Consider the following 15,073-nt stretch of genomic DNA (forward strand, 5'->3'; position numbering starts at 1 on the left):
CTTCTCTCAGAGGGTCGTGAATCTTTGGAATGCTCTGCCCCAGAGAGCTGTGGCGGCTGAGTCATTGAATATATTAAGGCAGAGATAGACAGATTTTTGAGCGATAAGGGAGTGAAGGGTTATGGGGAGTGGGCAGGGAAGTGGAGTTGAGCCCATGATCAGTTCAGCCATGATCTTATTGAATGGCGGAGCAGGCTCGAGGGGCCAAATGGCCTACTCCTGCTCCTAGTTCTTATGTTTGTATGTGAGACTGAAGTGCACCAAAAATTGAGGAGCAGATGCTTGAAGAAATGGAAGAGAGGCCGCAACCTCTCACACTCAAGGTAAACATGGGACATGGATTCCTGCTGGCCGCAGCATAAACTGTATGCTTAAATCGTTATTCCACGGGACTGCCCTGTGCAACACCCTCCAGGCCAAGTTTCCAATAGATAAAGGGAGCACTCCCGCATAGAGAGCCCTCGATTGGGGACACCACTTCCTCCGGATAGCAGAATGGTCCACAAAGACGTGTCCGGATGGCAGACGAGGATGACAAAGTGGAAGGTGTGCAAGAGCAGCCCGTACAGGAATCCCGTCCGTGGAAAGGCTCAGAAGGGATTTACCTGAGCCGGGTCAAGTTGTGAGGCTCCCGAGGGAATTCCCTGCGAACGGGGGTAAGCTCGGATGAGATCGCCCCGCATGCTCGAGACTCCTCGATGCACCCAGTGCCACGTTTAGCGACTCAACAGTTTTTGCTGCGAGCTGGACATAGGTCCAGGACAGGCGTAACGGCAGCTCCTCTGGCACCATTCACCCCGCTCCTCCACCTTCCAGTCGGTCCCTGACTCTGGTTCCTTGCCAGACAGAGCCCTATCCTTTGCCAGCCACATGAATCCACAGTCATGGAGGTGTGGATTCCTGAGCAGCGGCTCCCGAGGATAGCCTCCAAAAAATTTGTTTCCCATACCGGGAGTCGAACCCAGGACACCTGGGTGAAAACTAGGAATCCTAACCGCTGGACCATATGGGAATGTCAATGCAAAGGTCAAACTGGGCTATCTCCAGGGTAATGAGCTGACACTGGGCTAACTCCAGGGTGATGTGCTGATACTGAGCTAACTCCAGGGCAATGTGCTGACACTGGGCTAACTCCAGGGTAAAGGGCCGACACTGAGGTAACTCCAGGGCAATGGGCTGACACTGGGCTAACTCCAGGTTAATGGGCTGAAAGTGGGCTAACTCCAGGGTAATGGGTCGACACTGGGCTAACTCCAGGTTAATGGGCTGAAAGTGGGCTAACTCCAGGGTAATGGGCTGATACTGGGCTAACTCCAGGGCAATGGGCTGACACTGGGCTAACTCCAGGGCAATGGGCTGAAAGTGGGCTAACTCCAGGTTAATGGGCTGAAAGTGGGCTAACTCCAGGGTAATGGGTCGACACTGGGCTAACCCCAGGGCAATGGGCTGACACTGGGCTAACTCCTGGGTAATGGGCTGACACTGTGAGGCTCCCGAGGGAATTCCCTGCGAACGGGGGTAAGCTCGGATGAGATCGCCCCGCATGCTCGAGACTCCTCGATGCACCCAGTGCCACGTTTAGCGACTCAACAGTTTTTGCTGCGAGCTGGACATAGGTCCAGGACAGGCGTAACGGCAGCTCCTCTGGCAACATTCACCCCGCTCCTCCACCTTCCAGTCGGTCCCTGACTCTGGTTCCTTGCCAGACAGAGCCCGATCCTTTGCCAGCCACATGAATCCACAGTCATGGAGGTGTGGATTCCTGAGCAGCGGCTCCCGAGGATAGCCTCCAAAAAATTTGTTTCCCATACCGGGAGTCGAATCCAGGACATCTGGGTGAAAACCAGGAATCCTAACTGCTAGACCATATGGGAAGGTCCATGAGACGTTCAAACTGGGCTATCTCCAGGGTAATGAGCTGACACTGGGCTATCTCCAGGGTAATGTGCTGATACTGAGCTAACTCCAGGGTAATGGGCTGACACTGGGCTAACTCCAGGGCAATGTGCTGACACTGGGCTAACTCCAGGGTAATGGGCTGACACTGGGCTAACTCCAGGGCAATGTGCTGACACTGGGCTAACTCCAGGGTAATGGGCCGACACTGAGCTAACTCCAGGGCAATGGGCTGACACTGGGCTAACTCCAGGTTAATGGGCTGAAAGTGGGCTAACTCCAGGATAATGGGCTGATACTGGGCTAACTCCAGGGCAATGGGCTGACACTGGGCTAACTCCAGGGCAATGGGCTGAAAGTGGGCTAACTCCAGGTTAATGGGCTGAAAGTGGGCTAACTCCAGGGTAATGGGTTGACACTGGGCTAACTCCAGGGTAATGTGCTGATACTGAGCTAACTCCAGGGTAATGGGCTGACACTGGGCTAACTCCAGGGCAATGTGCTGACACTGGGCTAACTCCAGGGCAATGGGTTGAAAGTGGGCTCACTCCAGGTTAATGGGCTGAAAGTGGGCTATCTCCAGTGTAATGCGCTGACACTGGGCTAACTCCAGGGCAATGTGCTGACACTGGGCTAACTCCAGGGTAATGGGCCGACACTGAGCTAACTCCAGGGCAATGGGCTGACACTGGGCTAACTCCAGGTTAATGGGCTGAAAGTGGGCTAACTCCAGGGTAATGGGCTGATACTGGGCTAACTCCAGGGCAATGGGCTGACACTGGGCTAACTCCAGGGCAATGGGCTGAAAGTGGGCTAACTCCAGGTTAATGGGCTGAAAGTGGGCTAACTCTAGGGTAATGGGTTGACACTGGGCTAACTCCAGGGCAATGGGCTGACACTGGTCTAACTCCAGGGCAATGGGCTGAAACTGGGCTAACTCCAGGTTAATGGGCTGAAAGTGGGCTAACTCCAGGGTAATGGGTTGACACTGGGCTAACTCCAGGGTAATGGGCTGACACTGGGTTAACTCCAGGGTAATGGGCTGACTGGGTTAACTCCAGGGTAATGGACTAATACTGGGCAAACTCCAGGGCAGTCAGAGAGTTGATACTGAGGTAACTGTTACTGAAGCAGAGCGGATGTTTCCCCTCATGGGGGAATATGGAACAAGGGGGCACAGTTTCAGAATAAGGGGTCGCCCATTTCAATTGGAAATGCAGAGGAAATTCTTCTCTCAGAGGGGCGTGAATCTTTGGAATGCTCTGCCCCAGAGAGCTGTGGAGGCTGAGTCATTGAATATATTAAGGCAGAGATAGACAGATTTTTGAGCGATAAGGGAGTGGGCAGGGAAGTGGAGCTGAGCCCATGATCAGTTCAGCCATGATCTTATTGAATGGCGGAGCAGGCTCGAGGGGCCAAATGGCCTACTCCTGCTCCTAGTTCTTTTGTTTGTATGTGAGACTGAAGTGCACCAAAAATTGAGGAGCAGATGCTTGAAGAAATGGAAGAGAGGCCGCAACCTCTCACACTCAAGGTAAACATGGGACATGGATTCCTGCTGGCCGCAGCATAAACTGTATGCTTAAATCGTTATTCCACGGGACTGCCCTGTGCAACACCCTCCAGGCCAAGTTTCCAATAGATAAAGGGAGCACTCCCGCGTAGAGAGCCCTCGATTGGGGACACCACCTCCTCCGGATAGCAGAATGGTCCGCAAAGGCGTGTCCGGATGGCAGACGAGGATGACAAAGTGGAAGGTGTGCAAGAGCAGCCCGTACAGGAATCCCATCCGTGGAAAGACTCAGAAGGGATTTACCTGAGCCGGGTCAAGTTGTGAGGCTCCCGAGGGAATTCCCTGCGAACGGGGGTAATCTCGGATGAGATCGCCCCGCATGCTCGAGACTCCTCGATGCACCCAGTGCCACGTTTAGTGACTCAACAGTTTTTGCTGCGAGCTGGACATAGGTCCAGGACAGGCGTAACGGCAGCTCCTCTGGCACCATTCACCCCGCTCCTCCACCTTCCAGTCGGTCCCTGACTCTGGTTCCTTGCCAGACAGAGCCATATCCTTTGCCAGCCACATGAATCCACAGTCATGGAGGTGTGGATTCCTGAGCAGCGGCTCCCGAGGATAGCCTCCAAAAAATTTGTTTCCCATACCGGGAGTCGAACCCGGGTGAAAACCAGGAATCCTAAACGCTAGACCATATGGGAAGGTCTGTGAGAAGTTGAAACTGGGCTATCTCCAGGGTAATGAGCTGACACTGGGCTAACTCCAGGGTAATGTGCTGATACTGAGCTAACTCCAGGGTAATGGGCTGACACTGGGCTAACTCCAGGGCAATGTGCTGACACTGGGCTAACTCCAGGGTAATGGGCCGACACTGAGCTAACTCCAGGGTAATGGGCTGACACTGGGCTAACTCCAGGGCAATGTGCTGACACTGGGCTAACTCCAGGGTAATGGGCCGACACTGAGCTAACTCCAGGGCAATGGGCTGACACTGGGCTAACTCCAGGGTAATGGGCTGACACTGAGCTAACTCCAGCGTAATGGGCTGACACTGGGCTAACTCCAGGGTAATGGGCTGACACTGAGCTAACTCCAGGGCAATGGGCTGACACTGGGCTAACTCCAGGGTAATGGACTGACACTGGGCTAACTCCAGGGCAATGGGCTGACACTGGGCTAACTCCAGGGTAATGGGCTGACACTGAGCTAACTCCAGGGTAATGGGCTGACACTGAGCTAACTCCAGCGTAATGGGCTGACACTGGGCTAACTCCAGGGTAATGGGCTGACACTGAGCTAACTCCAGGGCAATGGGCTGACACTGGGCTAACTCCAGGGTAATGGGCTGACACTGGGCTAACTCCAGGGCAATGGGCTGACACTGGGCTAACTCCAGGGTAATGGGCTGACACTGAGCTAACTCCAGCGTAATGGGCTGACACTGGGCTAACTCCAGGTTAATGGGCTGCAAAAGCAGCCCGAAAAGGAATCCCCTCCATACTGAGTGGAAAAGCATGGAAGGGTTTTCCCAAAACCGGCTCAGGTTGTGAGGTTTCCTTCCGGATGGGAGTCAGTCCATATGGGATCACCCCACGTGCTTGAGACTCCTCGACACACCAAGTGCCACTTTTATCAACTCAATGGTTTTAGTCGCGAGAGATCTGGACATATCCTGAACAGCGGCTCCAGAAAGATCGCTTCCAAAAGTTTGCTTTCCCATACTGGGAATTAAACCCAGGCCACCTGGGTGAAAACCAGGAATCCTAACCACGAGACCATATGGGAAGGTTTAAGAATGACTGCAACTGGGCTAACTCCAAGGTAATGGGCTGACACAGGGCTAACTGCAGGGTAATGGGTGATACCTTGCAAACTCGAGGGCAATGAGCTGATACTGGGCTAACTCCAGGGCTGTCAGAGAGTTGCTCGCTCCCCCCCCGCACCGGATGATCAAAAATCAGAAGCATGAAGGTGTATTTGTATGGCAGACGAGGATGACAAGGGGAGAGTGTGCAAGAGCAGCCCATGCAGGAAACCCCTCCGTGCGGAGTGGAAAGACACGGAAGGCATTTACCGGAGATAGCTCAAGTTGTAAGGTGTCGGCTCAAGTTGTGAGGTTTCATGGTCTGGTGCCAATGAGTAATTCCGTCCCGATGTGGGTCAGTTCGTACAGGATCGGCCCACGTGCTTGAGACTCCTGAACACACCGAGTCAGGGCTGAATGCCACTTTTCGCAACTCGATGGCTTTGGCTGCGAACCGGACATAGATCCATAGATCATTTGGGGCAAGCTGAAAGAAGCTGAATCTAGGCTATCTCCAGGGCGGTCAATGGGTAGGTACTGGGCTAACATCAGGGGAGTCAGAGGGTTGACTCTTCTCCTTATATCGGGCAGTTGTCTATTGGAATTTAAGCGTGTGCAACCACTAAAAATAGTAATTTAATAAAAAAAAGGAAGCTTAGTAAATTAAATTTAAAAACTGTTCCTTGGGGTGATGATGCACTCCAGTCCCTCGGGTGCCCACCGGTCACGGAAGGCCTCAAGTGTGCTGGTCGAATCCGCGAGCTCCATCTCCAGCGACTCCCATGCGTGAAGGTAGTCGCAGAACGACCCCCTCGACTGCATGCTGCCTCGACCTCTTGGTGGCCACCTTGGTCTGGCCCAAGAGCAACCCTATGAGGACTTTCGACTTGCCCGCTCCCCCTGCCCCCCGCACACCAGGTGACCAAAGATGAGGAACGTGGGACTGAATTGTAAACAAAAATGAAGGAGCAGCCCCTTCAGGTAATGGCTGAAAGGCTGCAACCTCTCACACTCAACGTAAACGTGGAACACGGACTCCCTCAGGCCATAGAAAATGCAGGTGGCCTGGGAGTCCGTGAACCGACTTAAAACACTAATGCGCAGGACTGCCCTGTGCAACACCCTCCAGGCCAAGTTTCCAATAGATAAAGGGAGCACTCCCGCGTAGAGAGCCCTCGATTGGGGACACCACCTCCTCCGGACAGCAGAATGGTCCGCAAAGGCGTGTCCGGATGGCAGACGAGGATGACAAAGTGGAAGGTGTGCAAGAGTAGCCCGTACAGGAATCCCGTCCGTGAAAAGGCTCAGAAGGGATTTATCTGAGACGGGTCAAGTTGTGAGGCTCCCGAGGGAATTCCCTGCGAACGGGGGTAAGCTCGGATGAGATCGCCCCGCATGCTCGAGACTCCTCGATGCACCCAGTGCCACGTTTAGCGACTCAACAGTTTTTGCTGCGAGCTGGACATAGGTCCAGGACAGGCGTAACGGCAGCTCCTCTGGCACCATTCACCCCGCTCCTCCACCTTCCAGTCGGTCCCTGACTCTGGTTCCTTTGCCAGCCACATGAATCTACGGTCATGGAGGTGTGGATTCCTGAGCAGCGGCTACTGAGAATAGCCTCCAAAAAATTTGTTTCCCATACCGGGAGTCAAACCTGGGCCACCTTGGTGAAAACCAGGAATCCTAACCGCTAGACCATATGGGAAGATGTGCAAGCAATTGAAACTGGGTTATCTCCAGGGTAATGAGCTGACACTGGGCTAACTCCAGGGTAATGGGCCGACACTGGGCTAACTCCAGGGTAATGGGCTGACACTGGGCTAACTCCAGGGCAATCAGAGGGTTGGTACTGGGCGAACTCCAGGGATGTCAGAGGATTGGGAACTATTCCCCATTACCTGTATCTGTGCTGCAATCTCTCCGCACAGCCTGCTCTGGAATGATTGCTACAATATGAGCCTAGGGACTGTGTATTGCTGCTTAGTGTTGTGCGCAGTTCCTGGGTTGGAATTATTTCCTGTTGTGGATTCTTGCTGGGCCGGAACCTCACTGAGCTGGGCTTGTAAACTACTCCCAACAGAAAGCATTTAGGTTAAAGGGGCATGGCTTTCTTCAAAAAGGCTTTCGTAAGCAAGCGGAAATTTTGACATGCAATACAATTTGTCACAAAAAACGATGCGCCACTTCCGCTTAATATTGTCATGACAATCGCAAACGCCTGTTCCCTATCCCATAGAAATTGGTGCTGTTTTATTTTTATTTGTCAACTTTGCTCCCGTTCTTTCCCCTGAGGGCATTGATTCCCTCACTGGGGTGCGGATATGCAAGCACCAATTTCCCTCCAGTAGCTTGCCCAAGCAGCCATTCTCCATGTGTGAGCCTAGACAGCATAACATATTCAGTTGAGTGCTGGAGGTCTATTCCACCGTAGGGAGCATCACAGCTGTCATGTATGTAACCACAATGTAACACCATTGTATTACTGTATACACTTAACCTAGATGCACACCTTGACCACAAGGGGTGAACTTGTGGGAGACACTCCTTACCTGATCACACAGGTATAAAAAGGCAGGTCCCACGAAGGGTCATCACTTGGAGTCCTGTGAATAAAGAGTTAAGGTCACAGAATGACCTTGTTCCCAGAATGTGCCTCGTGTGGTTTCATGCTATAGAGTAAGGACATTATATTGGCAACGAGAAACGGGAATTCACGACCCACGGGAATAGCACAGAGGAACAGTACTGTGTTGGGGAAGACTGGGACGATTTTGTCGAGAGGCTTCAACAAAGCTTCGTTACGAAAGAATGGCTGGGGGATGCAGCGGCCGACAAGCGAAGGCTCATCTTTTGACCAAAGACTTATGCGCTCATGAAGGACTTACCAGCTCCTGAAAAGCTGGCGGACAAAACCTTTGAAGAACTTAGCAAATTGGTCGGGGAGCACCTCAAACCGGTGAGTAGCATACACATGGCCCGACACAGATTCTACACCCACCGACGTCAGGAAGGACAGAGCATACCGGACTTTGTAGCGGACCTCTGGCGTTTGGCCAGCCTTTGTAAGTTCACAGACACCTGCAGGGGGGGAGATGCTAAGGGACTTCTTTATCGAGGGCATCGGTCATGCCGGGATTTTCTGCAAATTAATTGAGACCAAGGATTTGACCTTGGAAGCGACGGCGTTGCTATCTTAAACTTTCATGGCGGGGGAGGAAGAGACGAAAATAATATACGCGCGCAATTCTGCCTCTAACGTAGCGAGGGATCAGGGAGTCAACATCATCAATGTGGCTCAGAGCCCCGCAGGCAGGCAGGGGCAGTTCGACACCCCCCAGGCAGCAATAGACCCCAGAGTAGGATTTCAACAGAGATAATGGCAGGCTGAACGGACATTCATGCCATCACAGTGGACAATGTGGCCCGGGATGGGGCCATTGATACCCACTAACAGGGTACTTAAGAGCAGTCAAAGGGACAGTCAGCGCGGAATGCCTGGCCATAGTCCCTTTGTTCCCAACAATGGAAACGTAACTCATGCTGGAGGTGTGGGGGAAAACACCCAGCCAGATCTTGCAGATTTCAACAATTTGTCTGCAGGAATTGCAATCTCAGTGGCCATTTAGCTCGAATGTGCAGGAAGCCTGCAACCAGACTAATATATGAGGCGGATGGACCAGAAGAGGGTCCTCTGAGGCAGGATGACTTTTGGGGCGAATCGATGGACGTCGAGGTTCAGCGGGTCCATGTGGCGAATAATCACAGTTCATACACCAAAACGCCACCCATGATGATGAAGGTTTTGTTAAATGGTATCCCTGTACACATGGAGCTGGACACTGGGGCCAGCCAGTCACTCATGGGCGTTCAGCAATTTGATAAGCTATGGCCATTTAAAGCCAGTAGACCAAAATTAGCACGTGTTGCGATACAATTACGGACTTACACAAAATAAATCATTCCGGTGCTTGGCAGTGCAATGTTGGCTGTCACACACAAAGGGTTAGTGAATCGGCTGCCGCTCTGGATTGTCCCGGGCAATGGTCCCACACTGTTGGGGAGGAGTTGGTTAGCCGTGATGAACTGGAAATGGGGGGATGATCACGCAATGTCATCTGTGGAGCGAAGTTCGTGCTCACAAGTTCTGCAGCAATTCGATTCACTATTCCAACCTGGCGTCGGGACTTTCAACGGCACTAAAGTAGTGATACACATCACCCTGGACGCCAGGCCAGTGCAACACAAAGCCAGAGCGATGCCGTATGTAATGCGGGAAAAGATCGAGAGCGAATTGGACCGGCTGTTGAGAGCGTGCATCATCTCGCCTGTTGAATTCAGCGACTGGGCGAGCCCCATCGTTCCCGTTCTAAAAGCGGATGGCTCTATCAGGATCTGTGGCGACTACAAGGCCACCATCAATCGGGTGTCCCTACAAGATCAATACCCTGTCCCGAGAGCGGAGGACCTTTTCGCCATGCTGGCAGGCGGCAAGCTGTTTACCAAGTTGGACCTCATTTCAGCCTATATGACCCAGGAACTGACTGACAAATCCAAACTACTGACCACCATCATCACGCACAAGGGACTGTTCGTTTATAACAGGTGCCTGTTTGGCATTCGATCAGCGGCCGCGATTTTTCAACGAAACATGGAAAGCCTGCTTAAATCCATTCCTGGAACGATAGTATTCCAGGACGACATCCTCATCACGGGGAACACCTCCACAACCTGGAGGAGGTGCTACGCCAACTGAACCGGGTAGGCCTGCGACTCAAGAAGTCTAAATGTGTGTTTTTAGCCCCTGATGTTGAGTTTCTGGGCAGGAGGGTTGCTGCAGATGGGATTCGACCCACCGAATCCAAAACAGAGGCGATTCAACGAGCACTCAGGCCCTGCAACACATCAGAGTTGCGTTCATTCCTGGGATTGTTGAACTATTTCGGGAACTTTCTGCCGAACTTGAGCACGTTGTTGGAGCTGCTGCATGTGCTCCTGCGTAAGGGTTGTGATTGGTTTTGGGGGGACTGTCAGGAATGGGCTTTTGATCGGGCGCGAAACCTACTTTGTTCAAATAAGTTGTTGATCCTGTACGACCCTTGTAAAAAATTGGTTCTTACATGTGATGCATCGTCCTATGGGGTTGGGTGCATGTTGCAGCAGGGCAATGCTGAGGGTCAACTACAACCTGTGGCTTATGCCTCCAGGTCGCTCTCTCAAGCTGAACAAGGATATGGCATGGTCGAGAAGGAAGCGCTTGCATGTGTCTATGGTGTAAAAAAAATGCATCGGTACCTCTTTGGTAGGAAGTCTGAGTTAGAGACGGACCACAAGTCATTAACATCCCTGTTATCTGACAGCAAGGCTATCAATGCCAATGCATCAGCTCGCATACAGTGATGGGCCCTCACGCTGGCTGCTTATGACTACTCCATCCGGCGCTGTCAAAGGCATCGACAGCCATGACCATCTTGGCGCTTTGCTCCGCTGCCCCCTCAGTGGTGGCCAGTGGAAGCCTGCTGAGCACGTCAGCGCAATTTTCGGCCCGGCACTGAAAATTGCGCTGACGCGCTCAGCAGGCTTCCACTGGCCACCACTGAGGGGGCAGCGGAGCAAAGCGCCAAGATGGTCCTGGCTGTCAATGCCTTTGACAGCGCAGACTCCCCCATCACAGCCCGCCAGATCAAAATCTGGACAAACAGAGATCCCCTCCTATCCCTGATTAAGAAATGTGTCCTGACTGGGAATTGGGCGCCCGCACACGGAGCATGCCCTGAGGAGGTCAGACCGTTCCACAGACAGATGGATGAGCTCTCCATCCAAGCCGACTGCCTACTATGGGGCAGCCAGGTAGCTATGCCCCAGAAGGGCAGGGAGGCATTCATCCGGGAACTCCACAGCAAGCACCCAGGCATTGTGCTGATGAATGCCATTGCCCGGTCACACGTTTGGTGGCCTGGAATTGATTCAGACCTGGAGCACTGTGTTCGCAGGTGCACGACGTGTGCCCAGTTGAGTTATGCCCCCAGGAAGACCCCGCTCAGCCCGTGGCCCTTGTCACGCATTGATGTTGACTACGCGGGCCCGTTCATGGGTAAGATGTTCCTTATTGTAGTAGATGCATACTTGAAATGGATCGAGTGCATCATCCTTAATTCATGCACGTCATCCACCTCCGTGCGATCTTTGCAACCCATGGCTTGCCGGACATCCTGGTTAGTGTTAATGGCCCATGTTTCACAAGCTACGAATTCGAGTTTTTATGTCGGGTAATGGCATCAACCACGTCAGGACTGCGCGTTCAAGCCGGCCTCCAATGGCCAGGCGGAACATGCGGTCCAAATCATTAAGCAAGGTATGCTCAGGATTCAAGGACCCTCCCTACAATGCCGCCTATCGCGCCTCCTGCTGGCCTATAGATCCCAACCATACTCGCTCACGGGGGTCCCGCCCGCAGAGCTACTAATGAAACGGACACTCAAAATTCGGTTATCCCTCATTCACCCAGTTCTGACCGACATAGTTGAGGGCAAGCGCAAGTCACAAAATAAGTTCCATGACCGTAATGCGAGGGGGAGATGTATAGAGATAAATGATCCTGTATTCATCCTCAATCACGCCATGGGGCTCAAATGGCTTGAGGGTGCTATAATTGCAAAGAGGGGAATAGGGTCATCGTGATAAAACTCAACAATGGTCAGATATGCTGTAAGCATCTGGACCAAGTGAAAAAAAGGTTCAGCATCGACACGGAGGAACCTGAAGAAGACCATGAGATGGAGCTCACAACACCGCCATTGAACGAGCAACAAGAGCAATCAGAAAAATGCACAGTCCCTGAGGTCAGCCCGGACAGGCCAGAATCACCACAGGTGACAGACACTCACGTCAGTGTCCAATGACCAGAGCCCCAACTGCGGCACTCCACGAGGGAGCGTAGACCACCTGAAAGACTAAACCTATAATCCCAATAAGACTTTGGGGGGGAAGGTGATGTCATGTATGTAACCACAATGTAACACCACTGTATTACTGTATACACTTAACCTAGATGCACACCTTGACCACAAGGGGTGAACTTGTGGGAGACACTCCTTAGCTGATCACACAGGTATAAAAAGGGAGGTCCCACGCAGGGTCATCACTTGGAGACCTGTGAATAAAGGGTTAAGATCACAGAGTGACCTTGTTCCCAGAATGTGCCTCGTATGGTTTCATGCTATAGTGTAAGGACATTACAACAGCTGAGCCTGATACTGCCTTAACCCGACACAGTTGCAGCAGCCACAGTTGCAATCAGAAGTGGGAAGCCTGGTTGATCTTCGCCTAATCCAGAGGCACTGAGGCCAATTGTGTACCCCTACTGCTGAGAGCAGCGAACTCAAAAGGTGTCTCCTCTTCCCAATTTTCTCCGCTACTGTCCTGAGGCTGCTGATCCTTGCCAGCTGCCCGCTGATACGTTGTGCAAATCCAGTTATTTGGCAGGGGGGAGCAGTGCATGATCATGCCTTCACTCCAAGTCAACATATTTGCACTTTCTCGCAGTGGTCCCTGGTTAACAATCAGGAGAGATGGAGCTTCTTTACAGGAGCATTATCTTTGTGCGAACTGTTGCAGTAAAATGAGAGAAACTAAATTCAGTATCATGTCTTATTGCAACATTAAAACAGTGACTACACTCCAAAAGTACTTCATTGGCTGTAAAGCAATTTGACTTGTCCGGTGGTCATGATAGGCGCTATATTAATGTACGTCTTTCTTTACAGAGGTGGAAGTAGGTGGTCCTGGTAATGAAGAGGATATGGGGTCAGAAACTCAGCTCAGGGTCAAGTACGATACCAAGGCTGCGAACGGCTTCAGATATTAATTGCATTATGATCCAGAATACACTTGTGCGAATATGTAACCAAATAAATAAGAACATAAAAACATAAGAAATAGGAGCAGGAGTAAGCCATACGGCCCCTCGAACCTGCTCCATCATTTAATACGATCATGGCTGATCCGATCATGGATTCAGCTCCACTTCCCCGCCCGCTCTCCATAACCCTTTATTATCTTATTGTTTAAGAAACTGTCCATTTCTGTCTTAAAGTTATTCAATGTCCCAGCTTCCACAGCTCTCTGAGGCAGCGAATTCCACAGATCCACAATGCTCTGAGAGAAGAAATTTCTCCTCATCTCTGTTTTAAATGGGCGGCCTCTAGATCATGCCCTCTAGTTCTAGTCTCCTCTATCAGTGGCAACATCCTCTCTGTATCCACCTTGTTAAGCCCCCTCATAATCTTATATGTTTCGCTAAGATCACCTCTCATTTTTCTGAATTCCAATGAGTAGTGGCCCAACCTTCTCAACCTTTCCTCATAAGTCAACCCGCTCATCTCTGGAATCAACCTTGTGAACCTTCTCTGAGTTGCCTCCAAGGCAAGTATATCCTTTCGTAAATGTGGAAACCAAAACTGCACGCAGTATTCCAGGTGTGGCCTCAATAATACCCTGTACAACTATAGCAAGACTTCCCTGCTTTTATACTCCATCCCCTTTGCAATAAAGGCCAAGATTCCATTGGCCTTCCTGATCACTTGCTGTACCTGCATACTATCCTTTTGTGTTTCATGCACAAGTACCCCCAGGTCCCGCTGTACTGCAGCACTTTGCAATCTTTCTCCATTTAAATAATAACTTGCTCTTTGATTTTTTTTCTGCCAAAGTACATGACTTCACACTTTCCAACATTATACTCCATCTACCAAATTTTTGCCCACTCACTTAGCCTGTTTATGTCCTTTTGCAGATTTTGTGTGTCCTCCTCACACATTGCTTTTCCTCCCATCTTTGTATTGTCGGCAAACTTGACTACGTTACACTCGGTTCCTTCCTCCAAGTGGTTAATTTAGATTGTAAATAAAATTCCATAGAATGATACAGCACAGAAACAGGCCATTCAGGCATACTGGTGCTTATGTTCCACACGAGCCTCCTCCCACTTTACTTCATCTCACCCTATCAACATGTCCTTCTAATCCTTTCTCCCTCACGTGTTTATCGAGCTTCCCCTTAAATGTATCTATGTTAATCTCCTCAACCACTTCATGTGGTATCGAGTGACAAATTCTCACTAAATAAGTGGCTATATTTATCAGCAGGGAGACATTTTGTAACAATGCCCATAATATTTCTCTCTTTATCCCACTCTGTGCTACTGAATGTTTTAACTTGAATCTTTTTCCTGTGTTTGTTTCTCTGCTTACATCAGTGTCATGCTGCTTTCCCCATGGTTGCACTGTACTCTTGACAGGAAGAGCGTTTGGGTCGTTTATCTGCCAAGTTTTCCTCTCCCGAGGTGAAGGATTCCACCAGTGTGAGCGATCCCACTCATTGATCTGAGACAGAGCTAATTTCTCCCCGAGAGGGTTGCTGGGTTTAAATGACAGCCGTGGTTGGGCCTTCAACCCAGGCTACAGTTACGAGGTCACTGAAATCAAATCAATATTTTTCCTAAAAAAATCATTCATGGATGCCATACACAAAACGGAATATTCAGTGTATTTGCCAATTAAGTGTGTCAAATGGGCGGCAAATTATAAATCTCAGCTGGGTTTGGTTAAAATCCAGCCAGGTGACAACCCGTAGTTATGTTAAATGTTAAAAGAAAGAAAGACTTGGATTTATTTAGTGTCTTTCACAACCACTGGACGTCTCAAAACACTTTACAACCAATTAAGTACTTTGAGTGTGGTCACTGTTGTAATGTAGTAAATGTTGCACACTAGGCCCTGTAAAGGCTGCATTGGTCTAGTTAGATTCATGGATTAAGGCTCCATTAGGATTAGCAGCACACCAAACAAAATCTGCCTTACATT

General features: G+C 50.8%; 2 non-coding genes across 2 annotated transcripts; both read right to left on the bottom strand.

The window, feature by feature from the left end:
- Positions 1–940: 940 nt before the first annotated feature.
- Positions 941–1,012, bottom strand: trnae-uuc (transfer RNA glutamic acid (anticodon UUC)). Its single transcript has one exon. It is a non-coding gene; the product is annotated as a tRNA-Glu (tRNA).
- Positions 1,013–5,122: 4,110 nt separating this feature from the next.
- trnae-uuc (transfer RNA glutamic acid (anticodon UUC)) lies at positions 5,123–5,194 on the bottom strand. Its single transcript has one exon. It is a non-coding gene; the product is annotated as a tRNA-Glu (tRNA).
- Positions 5,195–15,073: the final 9,879 nt, after the last annotated feature.

Source organism: Pristiophorus japonicus, chromosome 6 (assembly GCF_044704955.1).
Source record: "Pristiophorus japonicus isolate sPriJap1 chromosome 6, sPriJap1.hap1, whole genome shotgun sequence".
In the NCBI taxonomy this organism is placed as follows: Eukaryota; Metazoa; Chordata; class Chondrichthyes; family Pristiophoridae; genus Pristiophorus; species Pristiophorus japonicus.